This window comes from Canis aureus, chromosome 3 (assembly GCF_053574225.1).
Source record: "Canis aureus isolate CA01 chromosome 3, VMU_Caureus_v.1.0, whole genome shotgun sequence".
Lineage (NCBI taxonomy): Eukaryota > Metazoa > Chordata > Mammalia > Carnivora > Canidae > Canis > Canis aureus.
The window spans coordinates 47,352,767-47,366,878 of record NC_135613.1 but is presented as its reverse complement, the minus strand read 5'-3'; the positions used below and the strand labels follow the sequence as shown (position 1 = coordinate 47,366,878).

General features: G+C 54.9%; 1 protein-coding gene across 2 annotated transcripts in view; it reads right to left on the bottom strand.

Annotated features, from left to right (window-relative positions):
• RAI1 (retinoic acid induced 1) overlaps positions 1-14,112 on the bottom strand; it is a 120,957-nt gene that overhangs the window by 66,089 nt on the left and 40,756 nt on the right. The gene's annotated exons all lie outside the window — the stretch shown is intronic.

Below are 14,112 nucleotides of genomic sequence, written 5' to 3'. Positions count from 1 at the left end.
AGGGAGAAGAAGGGGGGAGAGGTAGTGTGTGTGTGTTGTGTGTGTGTGTGTGTGTGTGTGTGTGTGTGTGGTGACCCAGCGCCCAGCCCGGATGCTCCGCCCAGCCTGACCGCAGCTGGGAAAACAGCCTCCTCAGCTGCCCCCACCAGCCACAGCCCACCCCACCCCACCAGGCCAGCTGCCTCACCCAGCCCTGAACCAGGAACTGGGCCTGCCGCCATTGTGGCCTGCTCTGCCTGAGTCACGGCCCCCCAGGCCACCTCCTCGGATCCCCGCCAGATGTGGGAGGAGGCAGTGGCTCCCCTGGCTGCCCACTCCCTCATGCTACCCTGGCTCACAATCCCCCAGCACAGGCTGCCCCCAATGGTACACCTGCCTCGAGCCATCTTCTTCCTCTCCACCTCCTCTCAGACCGTCAGGTGAAAGGTTCAGCTTTTTAACTGCAGTTTGCCAGAACTGACCCAAACCACAGCCCACCCTTGCCCCTCATCTCTTTGAGAGGCGGCCCTCCACCCTGTGCCCACCACCAGAGTTTGGTGCCTGTAGGCTGGCACTGCCTCCGGCCTTCTAGGGGCCAGGGAGGGGGCTCCCCTCCCTCTCCCACCCTACCAGGCTCCCTCCCCCACCTCACACTTCTAAGGCAGGATCACTGAGGCTGAAATTTCAATTAAGGAAGAGAAATAATTACTCTGGGGCTCCAGGCCGGCTCAAGTGGCGACAGGCCTCTATAGCCGCTTCCTTGGAGTTGGGGGGAGGTGCCCTGGCACCCCCCACCACCCCCGAGGTCAGCTGGGGCCTGAGCAGGGACCTGGGCCTTCACCACGTGCAGCCTTGGAACCCCCTTCCCTTCTGTTAAAGCAAGGCCAACCTCAGGGCTGCTCCAAGGTGGGAGGTGGTGGTGGGGGCAGATACTGGCTTGAGAGAGGGTGGAGGAGGCTCCTGGCAGAGGGGGCTGGGGAGCAAGCCTCAGATGGCTCCAAAGAAATTGAATTAAATTAAATTTAACCATTCAGTCACTGCCTGTTCCTGCAGTGAGCCTGGAGGCTGCCAGGCCCCCACACGGATGGGGGCAGGGACCCCAAGAACAGGACTCACAGGCCCTGTCCTCCCCTGGGGAGGATTCCGAAAGAGGCCCAGAAGGGGTGGCTCTGGAAGGTCCCCAGAAGGCCTGCTCTGCCCCTTACAGGAGGAGTGGGCCTGGGCAGGAGAGTCCCCTCTGGACCTCAGACCCATCTCCTATAAGACAAGGGTCACAGGTAGGGGGGTGTTCCTGGCCCACCATGAGACCCCCCCCCACCTACTACTCAAGAGGCTAACAGCCAGCTTTATTTAGCAATGGCAACCTCATCTCCCAGAAAACACCATCTCCAGAAATATCCCATCTTCAATCCTTTCCTGAGAATGACACGTTTCTCTCCAGAAATGCTTGGTTTGAATCCAGAAATTCTCAGCTCCAGAACGTTCCATCTCCAGAAATGTCCCATCTTATCTACAGAAATCCTCTCTCATCTTCAAATACAATCCATCTCCACAAATGCCAGTGCTCTCTATAAAGGCTCCATCTTAGTTCCAAGAATGTTCCACTTCCAGAAATATCACATCCCATCTCTAGAGATGTTCCATTTCAGCTCCAAAAATACCTCAAATCCAGAAATGCCCTATTTTATTCCCAGAAATACTCCTGCATCATCTTAAAAAACACTACACTTCCAGAGGTACTACAGTTTATCTCTAGAAATAGCCTATTTCCAGAAATGTTTCATCTCTAGCAATGTTTGGAATCCAGAAAGGCCTCATCGTTACTCCAGAAAATGCCCTCCCCCCCTCCAGAAATGTTCATACTTCATCTCCCAAAATGCCATTTCATCTTCAAAACTGTTCCTCCTCCAGAAATGCTTTCCATCTCCTCTCTAGAAATGTCCTAATCCTGTCCCCAGCCGTGCTGTGTTTCATGTTCTAAAGACATTCCATCTCTAGAAATGTCCCTGCTTGTATCTGGAAATGCCCGTGGCAGCTCCAGAAAGGTCTCCCTGTCTGGCCTAGATGCTGTAGAAACTTAGAAACCCACTTCGTGCAGGATGTTCTGGGGAGGGGCTGTGCAGTGACCAGGAGGCCTCCTCTTGCTCTCCCTCCTCTATCCCTATGGTCCCCTGGGGATCTCTCAGCCACATGCTGGGCCTGCTTTTGTGCCGGGAGCAAGGATGAGGTCAAGACCTGGACTGGTAGGGGTCAAGTTCCTGTAAGTGGGGGTGTTGGTGGTCAGGGTTTGGGGCAACTGGGAGCCCCTGAGGTCTGGCCTGGGGCAAAGGTGGTGATGGGGGTCTGGGGTGGGGAGAAATAGACCAGGAAGGAGTTGGTGGGGGTCTTGGCACAGCCCCCCAACAGATATACCCTGGCCAGAAACACATTCACCAACCCAAGTGCACTCATTCACATTTGTTTTTTTGTTTGGTTTTTATTTTTAAGATTTTATTTATTTATTCATGAGACACACACAGAGAGAGGCAGAGACACAGGCAGAGGGAGAAGCAGGCTCTATGCCGGGAGCCTGATGTGAGATTCGATCTCAGGACCCTGGGATCATGCCCTGAGCCAGAGGCAGATGCTCAACCACTGAGCCACTCAGACATCCCACTCATGCACATTTGATGGCCAATCCCCACACAGTGCACACACGCATACTCCCAGCCTGCCTCCTGCCACTCTGAGCCACACACATTACACACTCTCAACATGCATACCACGCTCAGCACTTGCAGCCCTGCCCATACAAGAACACAGAACATCTACAAGTGCATACACACAATGCAGACACACAGATGAGTCCACCATCACACCACATACACTGTGACACACTACCATCCTCATCCCCACTCCCTGGGGCTCTCTGAATGAAGTTCCGGGGACACCAAGGTGCAGAAGCCCGCTGTCAGTCCCTCTGGCCTGTCTAGATTGGCAAGATGGAGAAGCCTCAGTGATTGCTGCATGTCAACTGGGGTGTGTGTGTGTGTGTGTGTGTGTGTGTGTGTGTGACTCCCAGGGCTAAGACTTGGGCTTAGAAGGAACTGCAAAAGATAGGAAAGTACACATTTGGCCTCTACTAAAAAGCTGTTAAGATGGGACACTCCTTGCCCCTTGGAACAGCTACTCTAAATGACAGAAGTTCCTCTTTGGATAGGACCAAAATCTTGCACTGTCACCTCTGTCCCCACAGCATTGTGTTCTGGAGTCACAAAGTCCATGCCCTGCTGACGCCACCTGGGAGACTCTTCTTTCTGCCCCTTGACAGGCAGGGAGGTAAGGGGACCTGGAGATGGCTGAGTGGAGGGTGACTCAGTACCAGCATGCGTGTACACACACACACACACACACACACACACACACACACTACACCTCCATGCCCTGAACGCACACATAGGAAGGGAGGAGGTGGCCCCTGGTCCCTACCAGGTCTGTCCCTGACACCTCTGTGGGTGGAAGTTCTCAGAGCCTCTAGGTATGTGGGAGGGAAAAGGGGCCCTGAATCCATGATCTGTGTTCCCAACAGCGTTGGTAGCTCTGGTCTGCTCCCACAGGACAGTAATTACCATTTATTAAGCCTCCCGATTTAGAATCAGCCTCAATTAACTGAAGCCTCCCGAGCCCCCTTTTGGGATCCTTTGGGCCCAAGGGCAAATGCTGAATAGAGCTTGAAGGTGCCCTTCGATGTGCCCTCAGCACGGGTCCCTTTGTCTACCATCTCGTCAACTGGCCAGCTCTTGCCTACCAATGGGGCTCCCATGTCTGTCCCATCCTGCTTGCAGTCCCTCTAGGTCCTGGACACTGTTCCTCTCTCTCCCTAGACCTCCTCCTCTAGGAACTGAGATTTTCACTCAAAAACGTGAGGGAATAAAAAAAGCCAAATAGTCCAGCATGATCCAAATGAACACTTGGTCCCAGGGCCCAGGATGGGAAAGAGCTTGCAGGCCTGGCCTCAGCATGGTGAGGTGAGGCGAGCCCCCCCTCCCCCGCCCTGCCCCTGCCAGGTATCCCAGCTCCCAGGAGCAGCGGGCCTTCTGGAGAGGTCTGCATTGGTATTCTCCGTCCCTCACAGCCCAAATTACACCAGCTCTCCTGGGACCCTTTTATAGCACGTTGTCGCTTCAGCAAAAGGTTATGTACGAGAACATCGAAATCCCTCCCGCATATTAACTAAAAGAGCATTTTTTTAAAAATGCACAGGAAAAGGCAGCTCACCTAAGAGCCATTTTTTATGGTATTTTAGATCAGAATGTGCACTGGACCTGTGGTCAAGAATCGGATCCTTGTCAGAATCCCGGCCTTGCTGGGACCCAGGGCATGTCACCTCACCTCTCTGCCCTCCGCTTTTCTCCGTCCACTAGCGTGAGAAGAAAAGCCCCCACAATGGTGCTCTAGTCAGGGATGCTCTGAGGGGCATATGAACGATTGGAATGAAGGAATCTTGTTATGGAACCAGCAGAGTCCAACTGGTGTCATCGCTCAGGCTTCAGCCTGCTCATAGGTAGCAGGCAAGGAGACCTCCGTATTTCTCAAGTACTCTGTGTCCTCCTTGCACCTCCCTGTTTTTCCCCAGGCAGTTCCTACACCTGGGGCACCCTTTCCTTTTTTTTTTTTTTTTCCTGCCTGGAGAATTTCTGGAAAACATCTTCAAAACACAGTTTGGAATCAGTTCCCTGGTTCTGATATTTCACAGATGAAGTCCAAACCTGTAATGTGCCCAAGATTGGTGGGCAGGGGTGCCAGGATGAGAACCGAGGGCTATGCAGGGGGCGGGGCAGACTTGATGGCATGGGGACTGCACAGAAATGGGCAGAAGGAGGCAGCCCATCTCAGCTCTGCCTGCAGCCCCCTGTGGGCATGTGGATTTCTAGTTTGAGAGATGCGAAGAGTAGGATTTTTATGTGAAATCTCAAGTTATATTTAAAACCCTGGGGCGCCTGGGTGGCGCAGCTGGTTGAGCATCTGACTCTTGGTTTCGGCTCTGGTCATGATCTCAAGGTCATGGGATCAAGCCCCGCATGGGGCTCAGGGCAGAGTCGGCCTGGGATTCTCTCTCCCTCTCCTTCTCCCCTACCCCGCATGCGCTCTCTCTCTCTCATAAATAAATAAATATTTAAAACCATGTGCTGGTCAAACTGTGTCCATTTGAGGGAGGCATCAGCCAACAGTCTCTGGTTTGGGGTCTCAAGCCCTGGTCTCTCCACCTCTTCCTGGAGGAAGGGAGGTGAGCATATGGAAGAGGTAGTGAAATGGGGAGTAGAGGAGTTAGGGCAGGGGTGAATGCTGGGCAGTGACCTCTTTGGGCCTCTGTGTGCTCTTGTGTCACACAAAGATGATACCAGAGCCCTTCCTCTAGCATGTGAAAGCTGAAGCCCCCCCAACATGACAAAGTGCTCACAAGGTACTTCTAGGATGAATGAGGGAGGGCGAGGGAATTCTCAAGGGTTACTTACCTCCACTGTCAGGATTTGTCCTACTGGCCAACCCGACTGTTGGGGCTACAAGGAACCCTAACATAATCTGAGCCCTTTACAGATGAGGAGATGCCCTGAGAAGAGCAGCTCTTGACTGGCATCACCAACCAGGTAAGTGAACGACAGCGTCAGTCTGGGATGACCAGACTTCCACTCCCCAAGGCAGTGGGATCCACTATCTTCCTGCTCCTCCCACAAACAGAAGACCCCAAACATGAGGAATGTCAAGAGGGGTGCAGGAAGGTCTGCCCTGCTGGGCCTTCCACCACAAACATCCAGCAAGGAGGGCTATACTCAAACACAGCCCTGGGTTCATCCCCGCCCACCTTTTTAGAGCCCAGAGGGCCTGGAGCCAGAGGTAATTGACTTCTTCAAGCCTTGATTTCTTCATCTTGAAATGGGAGATGGCGGGATCTTCCCCCAGCAGGAAAGGGTTGAAGATTGGAAATAATAAAGTGCTCAGGGCCCAGCATGGGGGTGGGGGTCAGGCCTCACTGAAAGTTCGCTTTGAATACCAGGATTCCAGATGTTATTCATGTCACCCCGGACTCCAGGCTGCCCTTGTCCCCAGTGCTCCTCTTCCTGTCTTCTGTGGGGCTCTGGGTACCACTCCTCCCTCTGTGCTGAGCCTTCTTTCAGGGAATTACAATCTGTTGGGCTTTAATTACTGGTCCCCAAGGAATTCCACCTCTTCCCCCATCGAGAGGTAATAATCCCTCCCAGGGTTCAGACACTGCAGGCCTGGGGAGCTGCAGCCCAGGCAGGAGTTGGGGAGCAGGACCAGGCCCCAGCTTCCCGGGAGCAGGTCCCACAACGGCTCTGAGCAAGGAGGGAGGATGCTCTTGTCCTGTCTGGGCCCCAGCATTTAGAATCAGAGGCCCCAGTTCTGAGAGAGGACACTGGGCCTTTGAGATGCTCACCGAAGGCCAAAGGTCATGCAGCCCCACCTGGGGTCTTTTCTGATTCTCTCCAGCTTTTCCCCTCATTGGCTCATTTTCCACCTCCAGCCTGGGCTCCAGCTGTGTCCCCTGCCTTCAGGATAAAACGTTTCCCACTTCTCCCTTCCTGGCAGTCAAGGCTTCAGACTCCTTTTCAGCCTCCACTCCTGCCTCTGCCTCCCCAGTTTCTAACCTCTGACTTTCTAGAGCTCTCCTGGCTCTCTCATGCCTCCAGGCCTCCTGGCATGCTGTGTAGCACTGCAGTCCTTCCTGGGGTCAAATGCTTCCCCTTCCAGAGCCAGGGCCCATGTTCTCTCCATCAGGAGGCCCACCCTGACTCTCCCTGGGCCTGGCCTCAATGTGCCTCCCCTGGGCTGTCAGCGAACATCTGCTGAGTGCTGCATGAAGGACTGAAGTAATGAAACTCGACTTATAAACCAGGTGCCCGTCAGATGCCCGCTGCTCCCCCTCCCCACCGAGCCCCAGCAACAGCAGCAGCTGTGGGAATTCAGCCATGCGTGTAGAAGACGGGTCAGGCCACGGTGAGCCACACAGCCAGGGTCAGGCTGACCTGTTCCAGTCGAGTCCCCGCACCCCTGTGCGTGAGTCCTCTGCTCTCATACTCTCACTTCTAAGACCACTAGCCAGGGCCAGGGTGAGGCTGGCACCGCGCACAGTTCTCAGGGCCCTGCAGGCTGAGGTTCAAGGACAGGTGTAGTGGCTCCTGGGTAACAGCTATTCAGCTGAGAGGCTCCAAACTAGTGGCTGGAGTGTGTGTGTGTGTGTGTGAATTTGGCCACAGGTGGGTCACTAGATTCGGCGACAAGAGGAACAAACCAGGAAATGTGATGTAAACATCTGAATCCTGGGCACCCTGGGCTGCATCTCCATCTGCCGCCCTGGTGGAGCTGAGCTGCTGTACCCCACGAAGGCCAGCCAGGCCCCCACACCCTCATTAGTTTTGCCCACTGGCCCCCGCGGGACTGAGAGGTTGCCGGCCCCTGCATTATGCAAACATGAGTACAGCTTCTGATCACTACTGCGAGGTAATAGGCTTGCATTTTAAGCAAGGCTTTCAGTGCTTTGACCCTTGGCTGTGACCAAAGAAGTCATTTCAGGCCTTGGGAAAGGATTTTTGGGAAAGCAGATATCCTATGGGTCAAGGTGCCCCTGGGAGGAGGCACCTTGCAGGGATGACCTGGGGTCTCTGTCTGTTTCAGTTCAAGGGGCTTTTTGTGGGATGAGCAACATCTGCCTGCCTCTCTTCAGATTCTGACCTTGGGAACAGATGGATGCTGACTTTTTGGGTCCCACCTGCCTCTCTAATTCCTCATGACATCATTTCTGGTCCCAGAACCTTCCGCTTGGTCAAGGTCCCCCTAAGAATGTGGAACTTGCTCCAGGAGGAACATCCCCTCCCTCTTCCCAGACACTCTACCTTTGATCATGCTTCAGGGGGTTGTCCTATGAAATTCTTAGCTCCTTGGAGGTTTCTACTGAAATGACAGTCACCTCAACCCCAGAATGTCTCCCAGAAAGCATGGGAAGAGTACAGCATGTCTCCCTCCCTAGAAGCCAGCAAACCCCAGGCCCCTGCCGTGTCAACACACAGGTGCCCTAAACAGACAGGGCGCACGGATGAACACTTAATGAGCCCCTCTGTGTGTCCCGAAGCTGCTAGACACTTGAACAAACTTGACCTGGTTTTCCTTACTCCTCTGACAGTCCTGTTAGGAAAGAACCACGATCCCCATTACCCAAAGGGGATCTTTTCAGGCAATGAAGACAAAGACAAAGACCTTGCTTGTGGCCAGCATTCTCGTGTGCTTTTGGGTGTGGCTGACCTGAAGTGGGGTCTCCTCTCTGAGAAGCCTGGCCTGGGAAACAGCAGTGTCGAACAGGAAGGGAGAGGGCAGTGAGCCATGCTTTTGGACAGCTGAGTCCCCACACATGCTGAGCTAAGCCAGTTCACCCACGCACCTATCACTTATGAACCATGACAACACTTGATTCTGGGCTGTAAGTTGAGGGCCACCTGGTTTATTATTTTTATGGCTATGTTCTACTACTGCAGTCTTTGCGAGGCTGACTGGGGGCGAGATAACCAGAGAAGGCAGAGTGTGACCAGGCCCAGATTCTTTTTCCAGAAAGTTCTTGGTGGCATATACCCAGGAGTATGAGTACACAGTGGCCAGCAGGGACTAAGGGGCACCTGTGGCTGGTCTGCTATGGAACTGCCTGCCACTTCATGGGGGACAGTGGGACGGAGAGGGAGGAGGCCCTGCCTAGGATGGCAAAGGTGACAAGCATCAGACCAGAGGTGCCCAGGGGCAGCGAGTCATCCAGTTCCCCACACACATGGACACCACGGCTTTATGCCCTGTGTGGCTTGGACCTCAAAAAGGAATAATCTCAGGGGTGCCATGGAGGATGAGAAGACCTGTCCTGAGCTGACATCTCAGCTCCCCAGGGGCCTGCAGAGGGAGGACCCCTCATCATGGGAGTCAGGGGCAGCTGGGAGCTAGGGAGGGGGGCTCTCAGGCTTAGAGTCAGAGATGGGTCCAGCCTGGGGTGCCTAACTTCTGGCTCCATGATCTCATGCAGGTCACTCGTCTTTTTTTTTTTTTTTTTAATTTTTTTTTAAATTTTATTTATGATAGTCACAGAGAGAGAGAGAGAGAGGCAGAGACATAGGCAGAAGGAGAAGCAGGCTCCATGCACCGGGAGCCTGATGTGGGATTCGATCCCGGGTCTCCAGGATCGTGCCCTGGGCCAAAGGCAGGCGCCAAACCGCTGCGCCACCCAGGGATCCCAGGTCACTCGTCTTTAACACCAGAACCACAAACGCTGACTTTCAGGACCTGGTAAACAACAGGACCAGCGCCTAGCACGCAAGTAGGTATCCATGGAACCTGGTGGCTGCCAACCAGCTCCCAGGACCTCACAGAGCACCACCTGGGGGCTGGGGGAGGCAGGGTGGTAGTAGTGGCAGCCTTTAAAATTCAAAGAAGCAACTCAAATCTGCCTTGGGCATATACCCCCAACACCTGGTCCCTCAGCACCCCTCCCTCCCCAGGTGCGCTCCCCTCCAGGGGCTGTGCCCTGCAGCCAGACCCTGTCCCATTCTCCATCCTCTGGTCTCAGTCTCAGCCTTCCCAGCCGGGGGATGTGAGCAGGAATGGCTCAATCAGGATATAATCGTTTTTAATTAACGTGCGGATCATTTCACAGGCTGATCTCCTTGGAGACCAGAGGGAAGACGGTCTTTTAAGATTTTCTTTTGCCTCCCCCCCACCCCGCTTCCCAGTAGAAGGCCGCCCCCCCTCTTCACCCACCCAGCCGCAACCTTGAAAGCAGCACAAAAGCCTGCTGCCTGGATACCTCTTGGGGCCATTAGGAGGAAAGTGTGTGCTCACACACAGACAAACATCCACGTGCCCAAGCTCCAGGGCACGCTCTCCCCCCACCGGAAATGCACAAATGGGAGCAGAGACTCACAGACATATGCACACACCCACAGACATAGCACATGCAGGGATACACACAGATTCACGCGTGCACACACAAACACATGCATGCATGCATGCATGCACACGTGCCCAGGCTGGAAGACACACAGACCCTTTAAGGAATATATAAACAGGGTCCAAGGCATACAGACATGGGCACACACACACACCCGGGCTGGCAGCAAACTGACCCCCACACAAACAGGATCAGACACACAGACATAGGCACACACAGGCACACATGGATGTGTACACATGCACAGCGATGCATCCAAGCACAGACACACACGGACATACACCACAGAAATGCCCAGACAACCCATGCTCATGGGAGGTCTGTGCTTAACTACGACAGCCAGCCAGTGTGCCAGCAGTGGGGAAGAGGTCCCTCTCCTTGGATGGAAAGTCTTACCTCCCTGCCACCCACCTGGTCTGGATCCTTCTGATCCCAGAGCCCCTCAAACAGCTGCTTCACTCAGCCCTCAGAGCTCACCCAGGACATCCAGTCTTTCCTGGCCACCCAGCACAGGCTAGCTTGACAGGTGCACTGGTAGGGCTGTCCCCCCACCCTCTGGGGCACCTCTGGGTACTGAGTGAGGCTGGGGGGGGAGGGTACTTGCTCTCTTCTTTCTTCATTTTTGCATTTTCTTCCCTTCTGACCTCCCCTCCCACTTTTCTAATCCCCCCCATCTCCCCTTCTGTTCCTCTCTCTCTACCCTTTCCCTGTCTCCCCTTCCTCCCCAGGGGCCTTCCTGAGGTCAATCTAAGATCAGAAAAAGTTTAAGAAGACACAGGTCCTTCCCCACTCCTCCATGGTAGCTATCTGTGCCAACACCTGCTCCTGGCTCCTGAACAGACCCTGAACTAGGAAAAGTAAACTGAGGCACAGGCATAAGGGGACAACCACTGGGATCTGCAGTCCCATCCCTCTTACTGCACCTACTTTGGATCCTCTATTCTCCTTCTGGAGAATGGGATGGCAAAGAGGAAAGAGTTGTTTTGAGGAGGTACAACAGGAAGCCCATGGCTGGCCAACCATAGTCTAGTGATTTTGGTGGCCCCAGAATCCATGGACAGGGCCAGTGTGCATGACACAAAGTATGAGACAGGCTTAGGAGCCTATCTGGTGCTGTACTTGGTGATGCCATGGGCAGGCTGGGTGCTTCTCCTCTCTTGGGGTCCTTTCATCTGTGTAATAGATCAGGTCAGCCTAAAAGATCCCTAGGAGCTCTTCCCACAAGTAGAAATCAAAATGGCAGATTAGTAGCTGGCTCTTGGCTGCTGCAAGGCCCAGCAACTGCTGTGTGACCTTGGGACTCACTTCCCCTCTCTGGGCCCTGGTTTCCTCCTCTGTCAAAGGAGGAGGCTCACACAGGTGATTCATTGCCAAGGCTCTTTTTCAGTTCTGACAGAAGGTTCTAGATTGGGAGGGAGGAAGGAGAATAGTTTCCCACTTCTGGAAAAATGAGAAGCCCATTTCTTCCACTGCAGGCATGCCGGAGTCTTCAGGATCAGCAACGTCATTTTGAGGAAATCATCTTAAACATCAGAAAAAAAAGTGCTCTGTGCAAAATATAATCGCTACCTCGTTCATCAGGAGAATCCAGAATGTTGAACAAAAGGGGAATATTGAGTAAATGATGGCACATCCCCCCCAGTTGGAAAAGCCTGAAGATATTAACCAGAGTGTTTATGAAGAGTTGGTTACAAAACAGGAAAAGGCTCCTGTTAGCGCCAAGGAAGAAAGCAGGATATACATCTGAATACAGAGAATGGCTACAATGTCTTTAAAAAACAAACCAACCAGGGACTGTGAACAACATCAAAATATTAACATTGTCATAGCCTGCTGTCAAGTAACCTTGTTTCTCTTTCTCTCTGTTTCAGATTTTCTCTGAACCTCATTTTAAAATGTGTATGTCGGAGAGGTTTCTTTCTTTTTTTTTTAATGGCTAAATGCCTCCAATTGAGAAACTTTCCCCTTTTTTCATTCATTCATTTATTCATTCATTCATCACTGATTCATTCACTCCTGCGTTTGTCCTGCCAAAGCTGAGTGCCCGGGCATGTGCCAGGCCCCAGAGCTCTCGGATCTGCAGGGAACGCTTCTCACCTGCAGGAAACAAATGAGTGTGTGGTGGGGGTTGGAGGGAGGGAGGCAGCCCCACAAATAACTAGACACCAAGGCACTTGTCCGGTCATGGGGCCCTCTGAGGGGACACAAATCAATTCTGCCGGTTTCAGCCCTGCCTCCTCCCTGGCCTCGGTCAGACCTGCCCTCAACTGCTAGGGTCTCAGAGTCTAGGCTGTGGGTTAGAAACGCACCCTTAACGCCGACCCTCCAGCTGTGGGTGGGAAGAGTTGAGGTGGGGAGCCGGGCAAAGTGTGAACCACCCTCCCCAGACCCCAGGGTGATTCCACTTCAAGTTCCCTAACCCTGGGCCCTAACTCCTTTCCCCTCAGGGCCACAGGGCGGCTACCTGGCTGTTGTACCCTCCCTGGCTCTGATTTCTCCTTCCCCCGAGGCCCCTGACCGAGGCACCACCCAGCCAGGTCCTGTCCCGCTGCCTGCGGCTGCTGAGAAGGGAAGCACAGAGTATGGAATCTGCTAGCTCCTGTCAGCCAGTGTCACGCTGTTAGCACGTCAAAGGGTCCGACAGTGTGTCCCTGCTGTGTGGGGGCTGACAGATTTCTGGGGAGGGTTAACTCTTTATATTCCTGGACCGAGCCACAGAACAGCCTGTAAGCAGCCCGCCACCGCCCCCCTCCCCAAGGTGCATCCCCTCTCCCCCAGGAATCCCCTTTTTAAGTCGGGAGAAGGATTTCCTTCTCTTGCCTGGGTTGCCAGCTTGGGGTCCCTGGAAGAGAAAGAGGAGGAGCCCCCTTTGGCTCCCTCCGATGCTCGCCTGGGAATCCAATTAAGGCAGATTTCCATCGACTCTTCTCGGTCCCCACTCCTGTTCCAACCAGCCCCTTCACCCGCTCCACAACCCCCCTCCCACGAAAGGAGCAAAAGGATCTAGGCGCTTTGAGTGCCGAGAAGCTTCTGACCCGGCGACCCCTACTTTGCGTTGTGCGCCCCCCCCTCCAGGACTGCGGTCCCCAGAAAATCTCTGGGTTAGCATTCCCCTCCCAGGGCCCCAGTGGGAAAAGAAGTTCCCACCACTCCCCTCCCCCTTTCTTTCCCTCCCCGCCCCCACCGCGGAGGGAGGGGGCGAGGCGTCCGGATCTCCGGGTCACCGGAGCAGCGTCTGCTGTGGATCGCAGGAGACAAACACTCCGTCACACACACACACATCACCCTCGGGATCACCTCAAGCCCGCATTGTACAGAAGGGGAGGAGGCCGAGTTGCGGGGAGGAGGCTGAGGTTAGGGGGGGCCCTCCGACGTGCCTCAAGTCACCAGCCAATCAGCAAGCCCAAGAGGGGCTAGAATCCACGACCCCCGGCCCAGAACCCCACCTTGCCCCCGCCCCCTCCCCCGCACAGCGCCATCCGACGTCAACGTCTCTAACCCAAACAAGCCCCTCCCCCAAGAAGTCTTCCCTCCTCCCCTCCCCCCGCCCTGGGTCAGCAGCCCCCAGAGAGACCCAGCTACGACCCCCACCCCCGACAGCAAGGCGCGAGATTTCATTGTCAGCCTGGCCACTCAGGCGCGCGTGAGGCGGGGGTGCAGGGCAGGGGGGCTGTGTGGCAGGCTACGGCGCGGGGAGTGGGGAGGGGTCTCCAGGGGAAGTGTTTGAAGCTGCTCCTCCAGTTCTGTCCAGATCCGGAAGCCGCCGGGGGAGGGAGGAAGGCGGGGGTGGGGAGAGCGCGACCTTAAGCGCTCGCAGGCGGCAAGGAGGGGCCGCGGCGGCCGGAGGAAGCGCCGGGAGGCGTCGGGGGCGCCAAGTCCCCGGGGAGGCAGCGCTCGCGGGAAGTTTCCCACCGGTTGCCTGGAGCAGGACAGGGTGCGCAGACGGCCCTCCCCGGCCTGACCGGCTCCAGCGCGCAGATTGCGAACTTGAGCAAAACTCCTTCCGTCTCCGGCGTCCCTCACCTTCCCATCGGCGGCCACCAGCCCCGCCATCTCAGCCCCCTGCCTTCCACCATGCCACAGTCGCCAAGACACCTCTCACCAGTGTATTGTGGAGGCAAGGGGAGGGGGAAGTCCCCAACACAACCAAACTG